A 25,396-nucleotide genomic window follows, 5' to 3' on the forward strand; every position below is an offset into this window, starting at 1 on the left:
TGTATACTCCTTACTGTTTTTTTTTCTGTATGTTATACGTGCAATAAAGTTTTTCTTCTTCTTCTTCTTCTTCTTACCTGGTCTTTGGTATACAGCCATAGTACATAAAGTAATACTACATTTAAAGCTTGCACTACCCGCAATCTTTTTTACTTTACCTTAGATTTTATAATTAGTGTTATATAGCATTTTTTTAGTTTCATTCGTTCTTTTTAAAACTGTATTAGAGACGGAAATGAATGTCTGGTTTTGAAAATGGAATAGCATAATTTTTAAATCAAATAAATATAATTAATTTCAAAGTGGTCGGTTAGACCGAACGGCAACGGCTTACAGTCAAACTATTTAGCATAAATTCTGTATGTGAAAGATTCTGGCCTTAAGAGTTGAACTTATGTGTTGAAAATTTTGGCCTTGATATCAGCAGTTAACCCGTTACCACCCGTTACCGTGGATTAGTTTATCATTATTTTAATTTATTCATGCCCGCCAATAAATCTCCATGACAAGCGCGTTTTTGCGATTCATGAAAGGGGAAACAATGACAATATACAAAAGCATAGATATGAAATACACAGAAATGAAAATAATGCCTTATAGAATTCTTCAGGCAAGTTATTACTTTTTTTCTTTATAATCCTTTCAAAAAAGAATAAATATAATTAAAGGTAATAAAGCACTAGCTAAAAATCTGTAACGAGCATTACAATAATGGCGTTCATAAGTGCTACATTAGTGATCTGTGATCCGAAATAAAAGTTATTGCGCGATTAGAATAAAATTTACAGCACGAAAACCTGGTAGTGTACAGAATCGTGTATATTGAGCATTCAAACCAAGCATTCTGTTCTTATTTAATCTGTGGCACGGCGTATTTCAGTCGTGGGCGAACTCGAGCGCGGGAAATCAGTTCTTCACTGCTTACGTCTCGCAGTGCATGCCTGATATCGTAGCGCGTAGTGTATGAATTCGAATTTCAAACACCGGAAAAGTTTTTAAAGGATCAATAAAATAGGAAGTGGAAACAATATTACATTTCATAATTAACGGCCGAAAGATTCAATTTATTGTTTTAAAAACAGTTACTTTAAAACATTTAAACCAGTGACTTTTTTAAGTTTCAGTTTTTGTGAGTGGTTGTAAATCGTTTTCATAATTTTGTATTTGTGAAAATTTCTGAACTTTTGCCAGAGCTGTTTGCAACGTAAGTACGCACATTATTTCTTATCGCCGGCGATATTTACCTAGAATGCGTTTAAAATTGTTTTGTGATTGATGTATTTGCGAAGCAAAAGGAAATTATAGTGAAAGTTTTAGCGGTTTTTATCAACCTTCTTACTAAGATTAAAAGTATTAAGTTTTTATAATGGTGAATTTACAAAGGATGATAAATTATATGTTACGTATTCCAAGCATTTTTGAAAAACATTGACGTAGTTTTACTATACGTATAATATATAATTTTTCTAAGGTTTTATGATATTATGAAAATTATTGCACATTTTTTATTTCGTGCGAAATAACGCATGTAATACGCAGTAGATATTAGACTTTCTAGCTTTGAATGCATAAATGTGAGTTTCACAGATAAGGAATCTTATTCTTTCCCTTTTTTAGTAGACTGTTTTCCGAAAAACTATTGGTAGGTAGGCTATAAACATATTTCCACTTTCAAAAGTATTGATAATAAATGAGACTGCTATTTAAGAGGCTCGAGGTTAACATATGCATCTTCTGGGCATGTGTATTAATTTTAAATATTTGAAATTCTAAAAAAAAAATGTTTTCTAATAAATAACAATAGTCTGAAAATTGGTAACATTTTTTATTCAAACCCCACGACGCACACAATAAAATAAGACGTAGGTATGTGATAATTCCTTAGTCCCATTATCTTATATCTTCAGGCCTTTCACTCAAATACAATCTTTGAAAAGGAAAATAAAAAGAAACTCGGATAGTAAAGGTAAACGGAATAATCTGAAGAGATGAAATTTTTTATTGAAAAACCTTTTTAAGAGATGTATCTTACTGTGTGAGAAATACGTGATTTTATTTTACAATTCTGAAAACACATTGTAGCCAACTGTCTTAATAACTTTACAAAACACAACTTTTGCTTTATTAAATTTAACGGAGGTTTATTCTTGGAAATATAATTTATTATTCCTTCTTTTTGATTAATTAGAAGTTACCATCGCACATAAATCTAATAATCGTCGGTAAATGATAATACTGTGTAAAGTAAAGCGGGCTTGCCTAACCCAGTGTTACTTTTCTTATTTAAAGGTAATTAGTATTGGTAAGGAAGTTGGAAGCCAAAACGGCATTTTGCGGTGCGTATAATCATTAGAAACGAGCAAGCAAAGAGCTTTCTACGCAACCATAGGACATTAATTGCGTTTAATATGTGCAGATCCTAATGACGCCTTGCGGTTCGATGGCAAAAACGTGAGGTAGTTTAATAGATTTAAAAGTTCCCCTTTCGCACACTCTTCGAAATAAATTGTGACTAAGCTCCAAACTCTGTAGTTGATTTTTCATCACATTTCGAATATAGTGCAGGTATTTTCGCTTTTCGCAACAGAGTCGTATGTTGGTTCTCTTTGCTGTACCTGTAGGATATTTGGGAGCATAAATTCAGTAGGTATAACTCTTAATTGATGCCGGCCTCTTGCTATTGATACAACGACTTTGACGGAATCATGTATAGACACGGTTGTGAATCTTGTGATAGCTTCGTTCTGCCAATCTTGTGTTAATACAAATTTGGGCTGGTAATGATTATTTGTAGGTCTATTAATGTAGAAAATGTATTAAATATAAAAAAGGAAACAAAAAAAATATTTGCCGATTCTACTACCTCAATTTCAATTTATGACTGCAAATATTAATGTCATATGTTTTACTGATGGGCACTGCCCGCCTTCGTTTGCAAGATAGGGTAACATAGGTTTCACCAAACACACCGCTCTAATTGGTTTTCGTAGGAGCAACTCTTTGATAAAGACTACCATGAAATGGCATATAATGGATAATGAGTGGGTAGCTCCCACTAGGAAAGTGGTTAGGAAAAGCAAATACCAAATAAAACCTTCAAAGTGGCTTGGTTTGCCTGTCACAGCTATGGAATTTCAGTTCCGTTGAGGGACATATTTTATCGTGTTTGCTACTCCCACATAATCAATCCGTTTCCCTCAACGGAGTGGTATGCGACAGCTATTTTCTCTGCATTAAAAAAAGGCAATTTTACACTCTATATTAGTAGCACGGATCGGTTCGATATTAGTGAATGCACATAAAAAGAGAAGTCTTATCAAAAAATATCTGAATAACTTTTAACTATTCCGATTTGACACACCATTGAACAATCAAAATTCAACAATAATGTGAAACTCATCAGTATCAAACAACGTTATATAATGTTCCTAAAATGATAGCTAGTATGTCAAAAGCCTAATAATTTTAGCTTTCGCAACTATAAATTGCGTGTACCTACTGAAAATTTGCTTATTTTGTCAAATGAAGAATTTTGGACAGTTGGAGATTTGTCTATGAAATTTAACTCAGCGGGCGGCAAGCGTAACTTTTGCATAAATTAATTTATTGATAATTGTCTACAATGGTGTATATGTTTTTAGGAATATTATATGACCGATGAAAATTTTGTTCTGTGCGGACCCTTTTGCTACTGGTAGCACGACAGTGATTCAAATACAAGACTGAAGTTAGTTTTCCAGTAGGTATACCTGATAACTAAGTGCTTCTGTAGGATTTCGCTTAAATGGCAAAAGTAGTACGGATTTGTTTAATTGAGTTGTCACAGAGTGTGGTCTTCCAGTTTACTTAAGTGAACTTGCAATTTGTTCGTTCATTCCTATCTCAGTCTTATAACTTCTGAAGTGATAAACATCATCATCATCATTGTCGTCATCATCTTCCGTCTATTAATATACCAGTGCTGACGCTGTGTTCTTTAAAACGTGCTTAGTTTTACGTCAGACAACGAGCAGTTCAAACGAGACCAAGTTATATATCATATATATCAACATCATCGTTTCATCAATTAATGGGCATCACACAAGCTGGACACACTGTTTAAAGATGGCCTCCAAGCTACAACAGCTAGCAGTATGAAGCTTCCCGTCACCTACCGTACTCACCTCCATATCTTGCGCCCCTCAGTGATCCACGCATTTCTTCAAGAACGCCATTGATAATTTTCCACTTATAAAGAAGCTTCGTCAATGTATCTTTGCATGTGAATATTTCGAATAACAAAAATGGGACAGATGTTCTTAAAAAAAAATACTTGGACTTTCTTTCATACGAAACGACAATTTAATATAGACATATAGACAAAATAGACATCTAATCAAGTTATATTGGATAAGTTAGATGCGAATACCGCCCATTAATAAGACAGTGTTAGCGAACAACTGCTCAGTAAGTCAGAATTAATTAACCGCAAAATTAATAATTTGTTACGGAGGTCAAGTTATTCGTAGAGTGTTTGAAATCTGTTTAATTGATAAAAATTGATAAGTGTTTATATTCATACTAAGATTGCCTATGATTTTGTTCACATCATATTTATAATATTAGGTATAGGGACTTGACGATATTCCGCGCTACTCCGTTTGAAATTTTGATTTTCAGAGGTATCTAAATCTATAACCTATATTATTCTGTGAATCGTGAACTTCCGCTATGCAAAAAAAAAACTGTTTCTCCGTGAAAAGCAGAAAGTAAATCTTTCGTCCGAGAATCTGTGGAATTTCATCCAGGGCCGTTTAAGCCGTTTTGGCGTTATTTTGTAACACAAATCCATCCAACATAACCAATTAATAAAAAAAAATGGTTTGAAAGAATACTGTTGTATATGAGACAGGAAGGGGGCTTGTGTCCAGTAGTGAGATTTTAATTATGACGCTCACGATGATAATACTCCATCTATGCATCTATAGCATTTTCATTTTACGCCTTTGATTGCCTGAAAGAGATCGCAATGCAGCGATAAGGCCGCCAATTTGTACCTTCTAACGTGCGAGTTGTGCGATGCGATCGGTGAATTGTCTAGTGACTGAAACAAATATAAGGAAATATTTATAACACATGCCAGAGGTAGTGGCTACCGGCGACGCAGCTACCCATACATTAATTCATATCATGCAAAAACTCGCGAGACGTTTGTCATGTAGCCAGCCCGTACTTGCATTTTTTGTGATTTTTCACTGCGATGAACCTAATAGATAAAAGAAGTGATCATTAATACAACTAACCTAAAATACATCATTCATGACGGATTTTAGGTTAGTAGAATTATGTATAAGTTAATTTACGTAAATCCCTATATACCTATATACCTACCTTTCAAATGATTAAAGCACGTCAGCTGAAAATGGCACCTCGTCTCCATTTTCCATAATGAAAGTAACAAATCCGCTCTTAGTGAGCGCAGTGCTGTTTTCCGTGAGGTTAATTACTGCATTACAATGGCTTAACGAACAAAAGAGCTCGTTAGGTTCTAACCATGGAGGTTACACTTTAATGCAGTTTATGGTACATAATAATGCACTTAAAACCTACTTTGGAACCGGTCTGGATATAATCTATAATCAGCCGTCATTTATTAGTTTTTTTCTGAAGTTCTTTTCTTTTCATTCCGCCAGAACTGTTTGATTCCCTGCGTATAGGCAATTAAAAAAAAAAATTATTCTCTATCAAAGTTTCTTCAAAATTTCTTAAGCTGTATATAGGTTCCGCCTCCATTTCGGGGGGACTGAGCCTGTATTCGGGTGCAGTTTTTTTTAAGAAATTAAAATATCACTTGCTTTAACATCGTGAGAAAACCTGCATGCCTAAGATTTCTCTGTAATGTTCTTATTGGTGTGTGAAGTCTACCAATCTTCACTACTTGGCCACCGTGGTGGACTAAGGCTCTTTTCATTCTGATAGGAAAACCGTGCTCGGTAGTGGGCCAGTAATGGTTGAATTTGATGACGACGACGACTAGTTATATAGACTCGAATAGCTTCAACAGTACGAATGATTCCTTTGGATGTGCAATGTTGACCTAATAACTGTATAACAGGGGTGTTTGACTTTGATATCTGAATTTGGCCTTTATGTTTCCTCATGCCTGGGGGAAATGTTTTCTACAAAGCAAGGCACGCTTCCAAACAAAGTTATAACACATTTTTGCCTCCCGCGAGCTTTAAAGTTCATGAACGAGTGCTGAACTTTCTAAATAAAATGTAATGGATCATCATTCCCCAAAATGTTAGAGCACAAAAACTTACTTCGATATTATTGCCCGAATAAGTAATTCTTATGAAAAAGAAGCGTCTATTACTATTAAACATAACGTTTTCTGTTATTATATTGATGTGACAAAATAATCAATATCAGCAATCGTCTTTTTCATGGATTAATAAAAAGTATATGGTAAGAATCTTCAGCGGAGGCTAATCAAATGAAATTACCTATTCAAATAGTGATCGATAGATTCGACTCTCGCACCGCATCGCTCGCTATCTCTATAGGGTGTACACCGTAATATTGATTTGTTTTTAAATAGTAAAAATTATTTACCTTTATTTCACTGTTTTATCAAATATACCCAGGAACTAGGTCGTAGAAAATTTTAGGTACCTACTAAAAAAACTAAAATAAATATAAAACTTTAAAGCTTCATTTGTGATTGAATCATTGGCCCCGTAAATTGAGTTAGTGTATAAAAAAAAGGTTAAAATTTTACTTAACTATCCTTTTTTGTCGGTTAATGGAAATAAATTCACTTACACAGGTCACACACACTTTGACAGGTCGTATTACATTTTTTTTATATTCTCTATAGACCGTGCTGTTTTAATATTTGACTTTTTTTTTTTGAATCTTTCTGGCGTAGCGATGTACGTTTTAGGAAACTTGGCGGTTCAATTTCCGATCAAGGTTACTTTTTTTTTCAAAGTACGGGGAGAATCTTAGTTTATTAGTAGAAACTATGTTCCCTTACAATCAACCTTACCTTTATTGAATCAGCATTGTGACACTATGCTCTAAAACCATATCTCCTATGATAAATGAGGACTGTGGCCAACTACAATGATGATGATAGTTTCTTATAAACAGTAACTAGCTGATGTACGCAACTTCGCATTCGTAGAATTTTTGAGATTAAGACATTGTAACGTGGAACCTATCTATACTGACAAAGTGAAAACAAAATGCTATAATTTTTTTTAAATTTAAATGAAGAACTTTAATTCAAACTTTCATGCCCTTCATTCTTTTCTAAGTTAAGGTCAGCATGTATAACTACAGATCACGATTTCCTGCGGTGGGCCAATCATTTCTGTTCAAAATTTACGGCCTGAAATTAGGGAATTGTTGGCCTGAAAACGAAATTAAGTTTTTCCATTTGATAAAATTCGTTCACGCCCAAAAACCTGCATATTGGAGAAGCAGGGTGAACCTATAAAAAAAAAAAATATTTTAAGTCATTTTAAATAAATATTTTTTAATGGTAGCCTTGGTAAGACATAATGTATTATTCAACAACATTATTGTGTATACGTATCCGTTAGTAGGTTTATGTTCGTTGCATAAAGCAAAAATAAAATTTCGCCCAAAAAGTTGCAGTCATATTCAACGTAAACAAGCTTCATGTGGGAAAAACGTAGCGGTTTATAGTTCGTGAAAACTGCATACAAATGTCCCATAAAGTTGACAAACTGCGGTTTTACGGGCTGAAATAAGATGGGATATATAAATAAGCTATAGCATCCCTGGACTTTCAAGTGCACCCGCTTTGAACACCTACATGCACGTACCTATATTGAAATATCTAACATAACTTATCACCCTCATCTTTAATAATGTCTATTTTTATTCCACTACAAGTTAGCCCAGGTTATTTCGTAACTTTCCATAGTGGATAGCTAAATTTCGTGTAAAATGAGAAACAGTATTGGTCTACGGATAGTACCTAAGCGATGATACAGTCTAAAAATCTATCTGTCGTGGTGCCTAATAGTGGGCTAATCTGTCTGGGGTATGAGAGTTATAGCAAACCCCACTAATCAGTTTCTACGCGACATACTCCCTATCTACATCTTAATCTCTTGGCGGCACGACTTTATTGGTAAGATGTTAACTAGTCACGGATTTAGAGCTTAAACCCAGCATGTCTATAAATGCTAGACTTAACATCATAAAGGCGAAGGGTTCAAACTATTTTAAAATTTAATCAAAATAAGCGGAAGTAGCGTAGTGGGTAAGGCTTCGGCTTTTCTTTCGGGGGACCGTGTTCGATCTGTGGCACATCTCTAACTTTTCGGAGCTATGTGCGTTTTTATGTAAAGCAATTATAATTTGCTAAAATGGTGATGGAAAGCATCATGAGTAACCCTGCATGCCAGAGTGTTTTCATAACGTTCTCAAAGAAGTGTGAAGTCTACCAATCCAGTACTTGGCCAGCGTGGTGGTTTACGGCTCGGTTACTCGGTACGGTTTACTTCCCTAGCTCGGATATCTTTAATGGTGATGATTCCGTTAATGATGATAATTATGATGATGATGATGAATCCGTTTTTTTTTTTAAAAGATCCCGATATTATTACAAGGAACGTAAAGCTAATATTTCCTAAGGACTGACGCTTGCGTAGAGATGTGTTTTGGAGGCGTGGTGTTGCGTGACATAGATGTAGTACGTATTGTTTGCTTGTTTTGCATATAATATATGTTAGTGTGGGCGGTGCAATAGTAATTATCTCAGGTTATAAAACCGGTTTGGCTGATCATTGCAAAATAAACTTTGAGTTGATTAAATTTATGTTTAAGAACGTGTCGTCTATCGATTCGATTTCAGAACGGTGTACCAAAACTAAATCGCGACCTATTATTCTAATGCTCTGTGCACTTTTCCATTTCCTTGTTACTTCCTGAACAATGAACCGAGTTCGATTCCCCATACTCACCCCTATCTTTTCATAGTCCTGTGCGTTTTAATTTAGGCAATTAAAATACCACTTAACCAAAATGTATAGGATAATATCGCGCGTAAACTAAATCGCGTACAACGGATAACCATTTAGTCAGAAATATGCTCAAGAATAATCGTAACTTTTTGTCGCTGCGAACAACATGATAGATTTATTACACGCTGCTATAATGCTGATTGATCGTAGATTCCTGCGATTCTTTTTGGTAACGATTGTTGTAAAGGTGTGTGGCGACGACATTGGCAATGCATGTAAGTGAGTAACACCTAATCTTAGAAGATTTGAATTTTACTAGGCAACCCATATAACTTAACTTGTCTATGACACTTGCCACAAATTGTTGTATTTTGTGTTCGTATTATGATCGTAGTATGAATTTATGTTTATTAAACAAATTTTGATTATTTTTTAATAAACATAAATCCATACGGAAGATGACATAGGTTTTTTTTTTCATTTGTTAAATGTCAATTTACGAAATCCCCCTCAACATTACTGCCAATTCGGGACCGTAGGCGTAGGACTTGTTAGGCGTTTCCTACGTTTAGTGAAAACGACCATAAGTATACTTTCAAAAGCATCGAGTAAAATAAAATTGAAATTATGATTCCTTTGTCTAAACAAAAGGGAATATTTTATTCTACTGACTCATCATCGCTGAAGCGTAGGGCCTGAATATCAGATATTGAAATTTACGCAGTGGTTGGCTGTAGTGACGCAAGCACTTTCTGATATTCGACCTACAGGCGGTTATAAAGGGGTAAAGGAGGTTTACTAAAATGTTTTATAAGGCCGCAACGCTTTTTAAAGGATTTTCTTAAAGAATTTTTAACCTTTTACGCGTAATAAATTGAATATACCTTTCGAATAATAATGTCTACTGATTATAAGTTTATTTGATTAAACAGATCAAAGTATAATATAAAAAAATCTGAAAATATAAATCTGAAAATTAAATTTTTAGTTTTTCCGTTTCTTATTTATACTATTTATGCAAGAGTGTGTTTCTTTGCTTTTTGCTTTCTTTTACAGCAACAGAGAAGCGGATGTTCGTTTATTGTTGCGTAGTTAAATAATTTTTAGGTATAGGCCACAAAATGACATCTTGTCCCCCTTAATAATTACGCAAATAATGCACCTAAAATGGCTTGACGACTATTTTTGGTAAGGTATTTTGTACTTAAAAAGGGTAATACACAGAAATGTTTCCCGAAACGATCTGGAAAAAAAACTATTATTATTATAAATGCGAACATGATTTTAGTTGTAGTTTTATTCTTCTTTTACGAAAGAAAATTCGTATATATTTTACTTTAATAATTTCAATAATAAATAAATATACTATGACAATACACACACCGCCACCTAGCCCCAAAGTAAGCGTAACTTGTGGTATGGGACTAAGATAACTGGGGAATATTTTAATGAATAATATACATAAATACTTAGAACATACATATAAACATCAAGACTCTGAAAAATATTCATGCTCATCACACAAACATTTTCCAGTAGTGGGAATCGAACCCACGGCCTTGGGCTCAGAAAGCAGGGTCACTGCAAACTGCGCCAATCGGCCGTCGAGTCGTCGAGACTTTAGTTTTCAAATACATAGTAATGAGATTTAGTTCACACTAATAGTAGGTGATCACGCAGGCGAATCGGCGTGCAGAACTATAGTAGTCTGCGCCCCATTTGATTTGCAAGTACGCGCGTGGGATGCTGTGGAAATTGAGGATAGCACAGCTCTATTACTGGGGGTGACATATTTGCCTTTGGAGAGTAACATTGAATCATATTAGTAACTATAAATAGATTGACTTAAGAGGTCAAATTTTCGCTATCCCTCATCCTGCCCTGAGATATCTAACGTAGATTAAGCGTTAAGCTTTTGATGTTGTTAATAATTGTGTTATGCGTAAAAAAAAAGTTATTAAAAAAAAAACAAAAATCCTGACTGCGTCAACATCTGGCATCTTTATTAAATTCATTGAAGAACTGATAAGCTAGAAACAAGGTTTTTTTCGAATATATTGTTTTGGTTTTCAATAATGGCGTAGAGTGATCTTAGAGTTTTTATGTGAGTGGTGTTAATAGATTCGTCTTAGTTGTGAGTTGTTTTTGTTTTTTTTTTAATTTTGACCTACCCACACTCGGTTCATCAAAAGTAGGAAAAAAAATAACTCTCGACTAAGACAAATCTATTAACACTACTCACATAAATATACACCAAGCCGTTTAGGCTTTAGGGCGTGCCCAAGAAATATGCATACACTCAATAAACATGCCCCTCCTTCTTCACAGTCGGATAAAAACTTATACAAATGATTCTCTTATTCTAGTACAAGTCAGCCCTGGACTAAAAAATTGCAATCTCATCCGCTGGTATCTGAAGATGTAGTTTTGATTTAACCTATATCCCTAAACGGTTTCTAAGCAAAATAGTATCGGTACGCTTAACCGCTTGGTAGGTTCTTTGCCAGTAGAGCGGCAACCACGCACGCTCGAAGCCTCCTACCACTAGAACAGATTGCCAAATTGCCCCTGGCCGGAATCAAACTCGAGACCTTCTATATATCCACAGCGCTCACCACTGCAGCGCGAAGGTTGGAAATACCTCCTTTGTTTAAATGTATTAAAAATGATGGTTCTTTTGTACGCATACCGTCACTTACCAAGCTCACATCAGTTCGACCTAAAAGTTTGCAAATTACTGTATTTTCATCACTCTCAAAAAAAATGATAGTAAACAAATCGATACATGCGTCCGTAAATATACTCTATACCTGTTGAATTCAAGCATCAAACGTTACAAATAAATTGACTGCGAAACGTGTTTACTTGAATCAATACGACTTTTTATTGCGTTCAAAACATTGTTTACTTACATATTTTGATTCATATGCGAATAAGAAATATGTTTTTTTATTGTTTGGATACAACCCGTTGTTGAAGTTTATACGTTACGTAAGATTTGTAGTAAAATAGTTATACATTTGGTTCTCATTTATAATATTACTTTAGTAACTACATACACGCACCTAATAACATTATGTGGACGTAAATTACGTATTTAAACGGCCGCTGTAGAAGGCCGTTAATGTTAGAAATAAATAACTAAAACTTTAATCTATAAAAAACCAAAAAAATATTTTAAGACTGTAAAATGTAGGTAGAGGTTACCTAAGCATGCTTTAAATATTGACAAAAAACTAGCTGGAGAAGCATAAAAATAAAACAAATGTTACAAACATTGAAATCTTAATAATGAGACTGTTTATAAGATTCGTATGGTAACAAAATTCAAAATACAACAAGGTAAATATTAATTTTTATTCACGCACACATCACACGTTCGGGACATCATCTTTATATAATAATACAAAAAGTACATTAATTTGTTACTATGCCTAATGTTTATAGATACACGTTTATTTATTAATGTACCCAATCAAAAGTTGTGCGTCAAAATCGTAGAATATAATATTTTATAATTCGATTTGATAACTAACTACGTTTGTATATTTTATGTTTTGATATCGAAGTAAATAAAAAAATCCTCCATATTTATCTACGTAATCTTTAATTTCGAATGCCCATATTACCAGCCTTCCGCTTTCAGCCGATCCGTCATTGTCACGTAGGCAATGTTCCGTAAACTCTACACCTTCATTGCTAGTCCGATACGTTGTTGGCACATCAACTGATTTCGGCCTAGTAAGATTTTCCCTTTGTGATACGTGAAGTGAAATATAATTTATTTCTAAGCCAGAAAATGCCAGACCATGTTTTACTGATATTAAAGAAAATCGGCCCAGTGATTCGTTAGACTTTTTATATTAAGTACTTAATATCATAAAGATTTATCGACATTTCACTGTTGCATGACGGTAATGCTTAAAATAAGCCGAAGATGAATCCGAATATTATAGGTAACATTTGAATTACATGGTTCCTGTAGTAGATATTTTAGCTCTTTAATTGTTCAAAATTGGAAATTAATTGCTTTACCCCTTGCGCAGAAATGTATCTGTGTGACTCTATCGGGCATAACGTTTATACGATTTTACCTCCAATTTGGTCAAATCAAATTATTTGACTGCCGTAAAAACTCAACAAAATAAGTGATATCACTTTTGTTAGGAGCCAAACTTGTTACTAGTTTGTTGAGCTTTAGGTCGTTTGCTGATTTCAAAATATCGTGCTTGTTTGTGAAATTGTTTTTTTCTGTATGGCAATATTAGCACAAACTTTTACACAACTAACCAATTCTAGTTATACCTTTCACCCTGTAAATTCAAAGATAAAGCGGGTGATGTTAACCATTTTCGTCTAAAAGCTGAAATATATTCACTTTACTATACCTAGTCTTATTTATATACTTACTTTTAGCCAACTAGGTCATGTAGCTCCAAGTAATGCTTTGTAGGCACCTATAAAGTTTAAAACATCTTGACAAACCACAAAGTTTCGTCAAGGGCTTACTGTTTATAACTAAACCTAAAACTGGAAATAATTCCTTGTTGCAAAAAGATAAGACCCAGAATGGGATAACATAAAAGGATATACGGGCTACACGAACCTCGAGGGATGTGTCTGAAGTTCAAAGTAGAATAGGCATACTCTATGAATACCTTTCCGGTAAATCGTAAACTATGATATCTATTACCTTGTACTAGAATTTGAATCTTGGTAGAACTTCTACGCCCTTTAAATTAGGATTCATTTCTCTAAATAGTTTATGCTGAGAACAAATTCTTAGGACCACATCATGTTCGTTTTATATTATCTTTTTTCTGATAATGAAAAGATTTGGTTGGAAAGATTAATCATACTTTTAATCCATTTTTCATGAATTTCAATAAATAAATTGACACTTGTAATTTTTTTTTTTTAAGAAAATGTATTATATGCAAGATTTTTCCTTATAATATATTAGTAAGTACAATTCAATTAAGTTATGTAAATACAGGCAGTATGATTAAGAGTTAAGGTAGGTAGATCGATAGGTTCTATTTATTTTACAGTAATTTTACAGTTATTTCAGTAAGATTGGTATCTTACTGAAAGAACTGTAAAATTACTGTATCATAGTCATTTATTGTATACAAAGAATTATTTCTGATAAATACAAAACTAAATTTTTTACGTAACCTGGAAGTTTGTTAAAGATATTCATTTCGCTTATAAATTTTCTTTAAAAGAAGGTAACTTTAAAATGTGCGTCAACCAATATCGCCTCTGTATCAAAAAGAAAATTATAGAATGAGGGTACAAAATAAGCATCCTTTGTTTGGACGCAGCAAGGGATTTATCTGATTTGAAGTACACCCACATGGGATAAAGCGAATAAGTATGGTTAATTTTCATTTAATGACGTGCTAGGCCTGACATTCTTATTATTAGAAAGTCCAAATAAGTTGATTAAAAAGGGGCCGATATATTAACCAACGTATTTTTTTAGACTCTAGTGGCTTATTTGAATTTTATGATCAGAAACGTCCAAAACATTTGATTCGAACATATTCTTTTTCACGAGCCACTGAACCTCGTAATAGTCACGTACATGTTCGGACCAACAATCATAACATATCTATAGTATGTTAAAAAATATTTCTTTACAGTTAAAGTATATTTTTAAAGTATATTTCTTATCTGCGAAAATATAAAAAATACGTGTCTTATCTAAAACAAAATAATAATATGTGCTAATGGCATGGATCGAAAGTAATCAACTGTATAGGTAAATTAAGTGATGACCTTTGCTTGTGAACTAGTTGATCGGTCAAGGTTAAACGTTATTCATTATCTTATACTTAAAAAAATTACTTGCTGTTCCCCACGGTGTGATCCCTCGTTGATTCCTTGGTTCGATTTCCGGCAGGGGATATAATTTCTGAATTATACAATACACGTTTACACAAATGCCATTTAAATATAGATTAAGAAGTCACAATGTACCTATTGTCGTTAGCAGTGGCGTGCACTGGGTTTCTTACCAGGGTATGCATACACCAGTGAAATTGCATAAAACGGCACAAATTCTCCTCCTATACGAGTTTTATATCAATGTAGGGTATGCAGTCATTTTGTGCATGTATGGAGTGCACGCCACTGGTCGTTAGCTGGTGTGCAAAGATTACAAACAATTGATTGCGATTAACACATGAAATAAGTTTAAAAAATGCAATTTTAATACAAATCGTTAATAATACTAGAGTAGAAAATTAATCATATGAGGCATAGATTTATATTCCTTGCAACCAGTTCCCTAACTTCTGCGGGAATGTTTTGTTTAAAGTGTTTTGAGATCGGATGGATTCTTATTGCCATAGCGTAACATTTTTTGCTAAATAGTGCGGTTTGATGCACTTTCGTATTAACCAGTTCGTCCTTGTTCCTCTTTTCTGATCTGGTCTACTGCTCTGGGAACCGAAAAAAACGTGCCACCAAGCGGTTCAGTGTTTCACACCGATAAAAAAAAGGATATATGATGCTTCAATTGATGTGCATGGAAGTAAAGTTCTCTTCAAAAAATAAATAATGTCTTTAATTTTTTGATTTGTAGAAATATAAATTGCATTTAAAACAATTTTGTGACCATCTTCCAATATACACTCCGCTACACAAAATTCACCTACTGACGACTGTGATGAACTTGCAAATTCGGACTGTCTGACTGTCATATTAATGTAAGGAGAAATAATACTAGTAGTATCGTTTGCCTATAGGCACTGCTGTTTCACTAATTTGATGCGCAGCGACTTTTCTTCGTATTTTTTGACCAATCTTCAATGAATCACACACAACTCAAGCCACACAACATTTACGTCTCTACCATCATTATATTCTATATAAACTAGCCTACCAACAGCCCCATTTGCTAAGCCATCAGACACGTCTATATTTGTTGTTATCGTAGAAGACGTTTACCACGAATACAGTTTCGTAAGGTAATCCTCCAGTATCAATTAATGAAATTTTGTGTAGTTTTTGACGGAAGCAAGTAGTTTGCTCTGCCGAAGTACAACCACTAAATACATCTTTCGCTATTGAGATTGTCTTTTCTTGTGCAAGATTCAAAATTTTACTATTATATCTTGCGTTACATATGAAGCAATTGTATTAAATAATCGGATCCCATGTGGACATATTTTAGTTTCAGCTTCTTAAATAATTACAAAACGCGATTCTAATAAGTTTAACTCGAAATCGTCAAGTTGTTCACCATTTCCAATTTGCCACAAAATGTGCAACAGCGAAGCGTGGCAGGGTAGAGCTAGTATATATATATATATATATATATATATATATATATATTTCTCAATACTTTTTAGTCTTTTTGAATAATTACTTAGGTCAGAATTATACTATAATTTAGATAAATAACCATTGTAAATGAGTATTTGCTGCCTATTTCAATCATGGTGCACTCAATTTGTACCCAAAGACACTGAATATACCGTGATAAAATTGAATAAAAGACATCCTTGCAAAGAAAGAAAGAGAAGAAAGAACTGAATTAAACATCGTTGCAAATTCAACTGACATAATTTCTTTATTTTTCTTCTGGCACTCTTAATGTTGGTATGAATAGAATAGTTATTATATTTATCTATGGTCATAAGTTGTTTTTTAAAATTGTTTCTCAGGTGACTGCGCCATTACTGTTGCGGTTGTCAGCGACTGTTTGCACAGTTAGGAAACACGTGTTCTAAATATAAAAATACTAGAATATACAACTCGAACATAGTTATAGATTTATGTCACCAGTTATGACACCTAGAACTAACTTTACGATGTTGAATTCAAGTGTCGGTGTGCGCGCGCATCGTAAAAATTCACTCTCATAATTTTGCTCGAAGAAAAATTATGATTGTTGATGATAATATTCTCTTTTTTTCTTAAAAGAAGTATGACTTCAAAAAATTGCGTAAGTTTAAAGACCGATTAAAACTAACTCCGTTTATACATCAAATTCAAATTCAAATTCATTTATTTCAAGTAGGCCTACTTTATAAGCACTTTTGAAACGTCAAGTATGTACGAGTATGTTTGTAGTGGCTCTACCACCGGTTCGGAAAGCAGGTTCTACCGAGAAGAGCCGGCAAGAAACTCAGTAGTTGCTCTTTTCCAACATCAACATTTACAATCATTTTACTATCTTGCGGGAGATGAGTGCGAGGCTGGCTGCTTCCAATCTACCTCGTCATTGAGGAATTCGTCAAATGTATAATAACCTCGCTGTACTAGATGCGTTTTTACACATTTTTTAAATGTATGCATTGATAGGTCAAGTATTTTCTCTCTCATCATCATTATCAAACCATTATCAACCCACTACGGGGCAAGTCAAGTCTCCAAGTCTACAAGTCTCCTCTCGAAATGGCAAATAACATACATTTAGACTTCACACTACTTTGAAAACGCTCTAGAGTACTCTCAGAATTGCAGCTTCCCTACCGATGTTTTCCTTTACCGTTAAATCTAATGACATTAATTGCTTGAATTAAAAATGCACATAACTCCGAAAAGCTGGACTGGGCTGCTCCAAGGTCTAAAGAGGTACATTAATGAATGGAATGTTAATATATTGTGTTGGTGGCATTATATTTAGTCGTGGTTTATAGATTTTATTTTTATTATTTTCCGCTGTTATATACACGCGACTTTAACTTATCTACATAGAGTTCCAAAACATACACAAACGTTGTTTACATCCTATAAAACAACTTATCTTGAAGCGTGTAAGAAGTTAAGAATGTCCATTATAAGTTTTAAGCACGCGTGGATATTAAAGTAGTTTGTAAATATATGGATGACTAGGATTGTAAAGCTTCTAATGTAAAGTCCAAAGTCTAATATTCCTTTATTAAACAGGCCCATAGATACGTACATTACATAAAAAAATGTGTACATGGAAGTGAGAAGGTGGTATAGTTGCGACTATCTACATTCGAAAAACAAGAAGAACCCCACAACAAACTTGGGCGGGTAAAGTATTTAATAGTATAAACATAATAAATAACTTTCATCATTTGCAGACTATTGTGACGGAATACTTACTGTTCTATTGCAGTCCACTACAGCACTAAGACCTATCCGTTAAACACGCAATTTTCTTTTGTTTCTGTTTCTAGTAAGTTGAATCCAGTTGCTTCCTTTATCTTCTATAGATAAATTGACAAAGACAAAATAGTTAAGTGCCATTTTCTCTTCTCTATGTAAACCTATTTTCTTTTGTTTACTAGATATTGCCTTAAGAAATAGCTTAAGGGTTATAAATAAAAAAAATATAATCGGTCGAGTTTCACCACGAACCTTTGTAGACCTTACATAGTTAGGTGTGTATAATGGTACAATTTAGGAAGTAGGTGTACTGTTTTAATCAAAAGAAAATTTTTACAAATCGGTTAATGACCGATTTTTGATTAAGTAAATATTATAAAAATATTTTAATGAATTCATATCGTTGCATATTTATGATTACATTTCCATTGAATATTGAAAGCCCACGTTCTTTTTTTGAAGTCGCTTCAAATAAATCGCATGAACTTAGTCATTATAATATTTTTACAGGCAGGTCGTATTTTTTTAATAGTTGGCTTCACCGTGGTCCGGTAAACATATTATTGTTGAAACAGATCTCTATCAAAAAAGCAAATATTAGTTCACGCTAACCCCAACCTCCGAAATTAATGTACTATAAACTTAAAGCAAATATTTTCACAGCTCTAACGTGTGACTTTGTGACAGAAGAGCTTTAGCCACTCAATGAAACTTTGTGTTTGGGCGTAGTTTCATTAGTTGTTAAGGCTATTTAATACTCAAAGAGCCTCAGAGTCACTTTATTAGCACTTGCTTTAGAGTCATAACAACATTAAAGGTACTTATTTACACTATGGTTTAATTTTTGGGTTTTCTGTCGGAAAATTGTCAGAATCGGATTGAAGGTAGGAAATTGGTATCGTTTCAACCCGTGCCTTAGAGATAAAGCTTAGCTGTCGATCCCAGTTACTATCAGTACCTCGTGATAATAATCAAACCCCCTGACCTCCATTGCAACCGCGTTATGGGTCGAAGCTCCTAATTCCTCACTATTACGAAAGTAGAGGCCTGTCTAAGACAGGTCCAAAAATGGTGTTAGTCATCTTCATAATGTTTCCTGTAGAATAGGATATTTCTAGAACTGTCTATTTATCTTTGTGTGCAACATAATTCGATTTAAAAAAATAATAGTTCCTAATAACAAAAACCACCCTTGGTAAAAAAATCATACTATTTTCTATAAAAGCCTGATTTAAACTATTATTTTTAAAAGAGCAGAAGTAATCGGTAACCCATTCACCATAATTTTTTTTAATATTATTGAAATCGGCTAAAGATGGTTGGAAATTAAAATTAAAATCATGCCTGCCTTATCGACGATAGAGGTTAATATAAATTAACAAAAATCTTATTTTGCGAATTGAAAAGTGAATAATATTGACGGCCGACTGGCACAGTGGGCAGCGAACCTGCTTTCTGAGTCGTGGCCGTGGGTTCGATTCCCACAACTGGAAAATGTTTGTGTGATGAACATGAATGTTTTTCAGTGTCTGGGTGTTTATCTGTATATTATAAGTATTTCTGTGTATTATATTCATAACAATATTCTTCAGCTGTCTTAGTACCCATAAAACAAGCTACGCTTACTTTAGGGCTAGGTGGCGATGTGTGTACTGTCGTAATATATTTGTTTATTTACTATCAAATTAGTTTATTGTCATTGGTTCTCAATATATATAAAGTTCAAGGCCAAAGGATTACGTTACAAACATACAAATATACAAATCAACATACTGGTGAAGCTAATAAAAAGCGTGTAAAAGAGGGCCCGATTACAGTCGTTTCTAACAGAAAAGTAATTTTCGTTTTTCTTGTGTAGAAAAGGATAGCACTAAATATATACCTAATTAGGTTAGACATTTATGAATACGCACCCGTATTTTTTCCGCTCATTTATTGAGCATTAACGGAGCAGCTGATTCGCATCGCTACATAGTGTGATCCCAATCACCAGTTATTCAAATCAGAAATCGAAGCTGATATCTTCTACCTATGTGGCTATATTGCTCACCACTACGCCACATAGGTTATCAAACCTTAACTAAGGTATTTGAAAAATATTTTAAGTGCCTTGGTAAAGTAGATGTGAAATGACTTCTTATATGGAGTTTAATGTGAAAACCCAATTTCATTCACTCGTCCATCATATTTCACTCTCCTTTATTTCAAAACAAACCTTACCTCGTCTCGTTTATGTCATCCCCGGTTATTCAGAGTAAATAGGATTCGTAGATTTGAGAAAGCATATTTTTATTTATTTACTCACCAAAACTAGATATTTTTATACCTAATATGCCTGATATACTATTGCCTTGTTGGCATATTGGTTGTTTCAAAGAGGCAGTCACGTGAAGAAAAACTCGTTGAAATGATTATTTACAAGTTATTATTATGACAACAACGTTCTTGTGTACTCAATTTTCTGAAGAATGCTTGATTTTGCAATCTTTGTTAAGGCTTTGGATCAGGATTGAGCGAGATTGTGTTTCAGCGCACTTCGGTCAGTGCTTTCACATAGCATAAATTGCATTTTAGTTCAAGTTATTTAAAAGTTTTTCAATAATGTAGTTTAATTATTACAATAATTTATAAATTAAATATTTGAAAACCACCGAATCAGGGCAATACCTTGTGGGTCATAGATAAAGGATATTTACACTCCACCGTCTTATGCCGCTTGTATCCTATTATCATTTGTGACCTATATCCACCTTGGGGGGGTCTTCCAATACTGTGCTTTCCAGTGAGTAGTCGCCTCTCCTGCACCTTGGTGATACCATGGTCCATCCTCCATTAAGCATAGAACGGGGATATACTTATAACTTAAGTAATTATGAGCAATTTACTGTGGGTCCGTTATAGGTCCTTCATATCCTTAAATTTAAAATAGCCCGACCTGGCGATACACCCTATCAAATGAAACAATAATTACTAAAATCGATTTCGTCAGATGTATGAGGCCTAATAACTGAAAACCCTATAGGGATTTGCCTTCAGTTAATCTAAATAAAGCTTTTACAAACCATATCGTATCAAAACTTGGCTGAAATGATGGCATTGGAATATGAGTTTTGTGTTATGAGTCATGAACATATGCAAATCCGATCCGCACACACACACACACAGACACACACACACACACACATACACACATACACACACACACACACACACACACACACACACACACACACACACACAAGTCAAAATTACATACTCAGTGCGCTAAACCCATCGAGAGCATAATATAATATTACCATAGCACCAGCGTGACCTCATAAAACTGTAAGAAGGTACTTACTACTTACGCACTTCACTGATCTTTATTTTATGGGGTAAACATTGTAACGGTCAGGCAAAGGTATGGAGAGTAAAAGTTTTGAAGATTATGAATGTAGCCTGAATGTTTTATTATGAGCCGAGTGATTCGATTCGATTTCGAATTCGATTTTCGGCAACTGTTCGGAGATACGTGCGCATTACGCAATTAAATTACTTGATTTATTGGTGACGGTGAAGTTCTCTTAATGTTCTCAAAGGCTTGTGAATACCAAACCGCACTTGGCCAGCTTTGCCGACAACGGCCCCTTTCTTCCTGTTCTAAGAAACTTCGCATCACTGAAGTGGACCGGTGATAGGTTGATTATGATATTGATGTTATGGTAGGTCCGTGACGTGCATAGAGGGTATGCAGAGGGTATGTTGATTATATAAAATGAAGAAAATGTCATTACTGCTTGCTGGATCACTTGAGGGTATGCTTTTTATAACTCTTACAATGCATATCCTTAAAGTTTTTATAACTCGTACTGGAGATTTTCTTCATTTTATATCACATACATACCCTGTGTATACACGCCACTGTGGCTGGTGTGTGGATGAAAGGACTGATAAAATAGCTCTTTTGAGATATTTATTATCACGGTTTCATCAAATAGGCGTTGTTTTTCACGAGGAATCGGAGAGCATTTGATTATAATCGCAAAAAATATTATAGAAAGGAAGGTGAAAGGTCTCTATAATCTCTTTCTTAGATGTGTTCAGCAGCGCGAAAATAATTTACTAATGGTATAACGGTAAGGACCTTTCACAGTAATAGATTGAACATTAATCTCTTTAAATATGATCACGCTATCTATTACTTAACAAACAAAGTCTAATCATAATCCACAGCTTTTTAATGTCCCAGGCCTAGCACTAAAAAGGCCTGTGGCCTACGTTCCATAGGAGAGAGGGTTTTAAAGCATTAGCTGCTTCTCCACTTGGGTAAGGCGGGCATTTAGCGTTTATTATCACATGAGCCGGGACGGACGGCATACTCTCCGAAGCACGGTACTGACACCACTACATTTCCTAAATCCGGACTCCTAATAGGTACTGGAGTATTTTTAAAACAGAAATGGAATCGATTTGAGAATCGTTGAACCTCTTAATCTGTAAGCAATATAGAAAGAGAAAGGTAGCTAACCAATTTTAATAATAAATAAATATATAAATAAATATACTACGACAAAACACACATCGCCAACTAATTGTACTGTCTTGCTATGTATTTATATCTCTGTAACTACTTTTTTCTTTGTTGTACAATAAAAGTGTATTTATTCATTCGTTCATTCATTCATTCATCGCCATTTAGCCCCAAAGTAAGCGTAGCTTGTGTAATGGGTACTAAGATGACAAATGAATATTTTGTTTTTATGAATAATATACATAAATATTTATAAAGCACATATAAACACCTAGACACTGAAAAACAATCCTGTTCAGCACACAAACATTTTCCAGTTGTGGGAATCGAACCCACGGCCTAGGACTCAGAAAGCAGGGTCGCTGCCCACTGCGCCAATCGGCGCAGTGGGCAGCGACCACAGTATCGCGTAGTAGTAGTAAGGTTCAACCGTCTTATTCAATCAGTCATCGCGTGCATGTCGCCGGAAGGAGTGTTGAAAATAAACCCACTAACAATAATTTAACTGGTATATTATGAATTAAACTACAAAGTATGTAAAACGTACGTACGCGTTGTGTTCTACGGAATTAGTGCAGTTAGGTGTCGCGTATTTACGTTTAATTACATAATCCTTAGTAATATTATAAATGTGAAAGTGTGTCTTTTTGTTTCTTTGTTTGAATGTCCTTATTGCTATTGCAAACTAACATATGATTTTTTGTTAGTTTAAAGGACGGAGAGAAACATTTTTATCCTAGGAAAACATACAGCTCCTACTGGACTGGTCAAAAAACTTCACAAACGCGGACGAAAAATGCGGGCAACTGCTACTAAACGTCGTTAGATACTAGCGGTATGAATAAAAAATAATCAGTCAAATCTGTGTACCAAATATAATGTAAACATAGTACGTACATGCGGGTTGAAAAAGATAATCTGATTTTAAGTCACTCTATTCGTATAAAAACGCTGATATGCTTAAATCTCGTCGATCGAAATACGTACCTACTAATGCCAAAAACGCATAGCAATTCAACACGTCTGCTCATAGGAATCCAATTTCGGAACACAATTCGTGAACGTATTTACTCTGTGTGAAATCAACGATATATCGACTTCGGCACAAATCAAATTTATTAGTTTTTCACCTCAACACACATAATATATTTGTATTGTATATCAAATATTTAGACATATATGTTTGTTCTTTATAAAATCTACTAGGTATTAAGTTAAAAAGTGAATATTATAAATAATATGTGGATAAATCTTTATATATATATCTCTTGTGTGCGTGTGTATGTCACTGAACTCCTCCCAAACGGCTGGACCGATTAGAATGAATTTTTCGTTATGCGTTTGGGTGGCACCCTGGATGGTTTAGATTCACAAATCAGCCTAACAGATGGCGCTGGGGTCCGCTAGTAATATACTATAACTTTATTTTACAAGCTTTACTTGTAGCTTTACAAATCCAATCATACCCATCCACATAATAATACGAAATTATAAACAGAATGAAATAATTAGTTCCAGCATAATAATGACGGTGATCGAGAAAACAGAAGCCATACCCGTCAAATATAATCCGCGTTTAGACGCTTTCTTGAAACGAAATGAGAGTAAAATCAATTTAATTAGGAGGTCCTGGGTTCGATTCCCGGCAGGGCAATAAAATATTATTTCTGAATTTTCTCTGGTCTGGTCTAGTGGAAGGCTTTGGCCGTGACTGGTTACCACCCTATAGACAAAGACGTGCTAAGCGATTTAGTGTTCCGGTGCGATGTCGCGTAGAAACCGATTAGGGGTATGGCTCCCATACTCCCTAACAGGTTAGCCCGCTACCATCTTATACTGCATCATCACTAACCACCAAGTGAGATTGCGGTCAAGGGCACACTTGTAGTGGAATAAAAAAAAGAGAATTCAAAATAATAAGGTGATACTGATAGTTTTTCTTAAATTTATTGACTATGCCTATTTAAGCGGCTTCAAGAGCGAAAGAAATTTGACACGAAACCAAACCTATTTCATCGGGCCGTGTTTAAATTTCAACTAAACTATAATTTATAACTACGCAAAATTGGAAAACCATATTACATAATCTTTAGAAACATCACCTTGAAGGTTTAATTTTATCTAGATTTGCATTACAAACATTCAAAGCAATATTGACGCAAACAGATCGTATCGCCCCTTAGAACGAGAAGTAACCCATGCAAATCAAAGCATTTTCAAAGGGAAACAAACGCTCAACTCAGATAATCATGCCAGGTCATCTGTATGGAATTTCTATGGAATGTATGTTTAACTTTGCGATAAAGTGTTCTTTGATGTACGCTAGGCCTCATATCTGATTCCTAAATACCTAGACTCTAAGTGATAAGTACTACAAGTACTTATCATTTCCTAATATGGAAGATGTCTTGATGATGATGTGTAAACTGCTTAGTGCGAATACGATATATGATTTTATACGATATATTATTATTATTTAAATTCTGTTGAATTTAATCACATTCATTGCAACTGCATATTATGTAAATGATAGTAACGCTTTTCATTTTCTGTTTTTGTATGTGAATCTGTGATATACTCTTAACTATAAAAATTATAATACAAAGATATTATAATAAATGACTTAGCCATAGCAAATCAATAAGAAGCTATAGCTTCTTATGCATGTAGACATAACTTTTGTATTACTCATGCGGGGAAAGTAGTATCTTGACGCTCGCTGTTGCGGTTGAAAAAGAACCGTTTGCCCATTTTAAAATTACGCGTGAGATTTTTCATAAATAAAACTGTTATTTGAGTGCGACAAGTTTAC

The 25,396-nt window shown here is 34.2% G+C and overlaps 1 protein-coding gene across 1 annotated transcript in view; it reads left to right on the forward strand.

Moving 5' to 3' along the window:
- Positions 1-905: 905 nt before the first annotated feature.
- LOC120626136 (orexin receptor type 1-like) overlaps positions 906-25,396 on the forward strand; it is a 77,335-nt gene continuing 52,844 nt past the window's right edge. The window contains exon 1 of the mRNA XM_039893438.1: positions 906-1,204. The gene's annotated coding sequence lies outside the window, so the exon portion shown is untranslated. The remainder of the gene's footprint in view (positions 1,205-25,396) is intronic.

The sequence above is a fragment of the Pararge aegeria genome, chromosome 1 (genome assembly GCF_905163445.1).
Source record: "Pararge aegeria chromosome 1, ilParAegt1.1, whole genome shotgun sequence".
NCBI lineage: Eukaryota > Metazoa > Arthropoda > Insecta > Lepidoptera > Nymphalidae > Pararge > Pararge aegeria.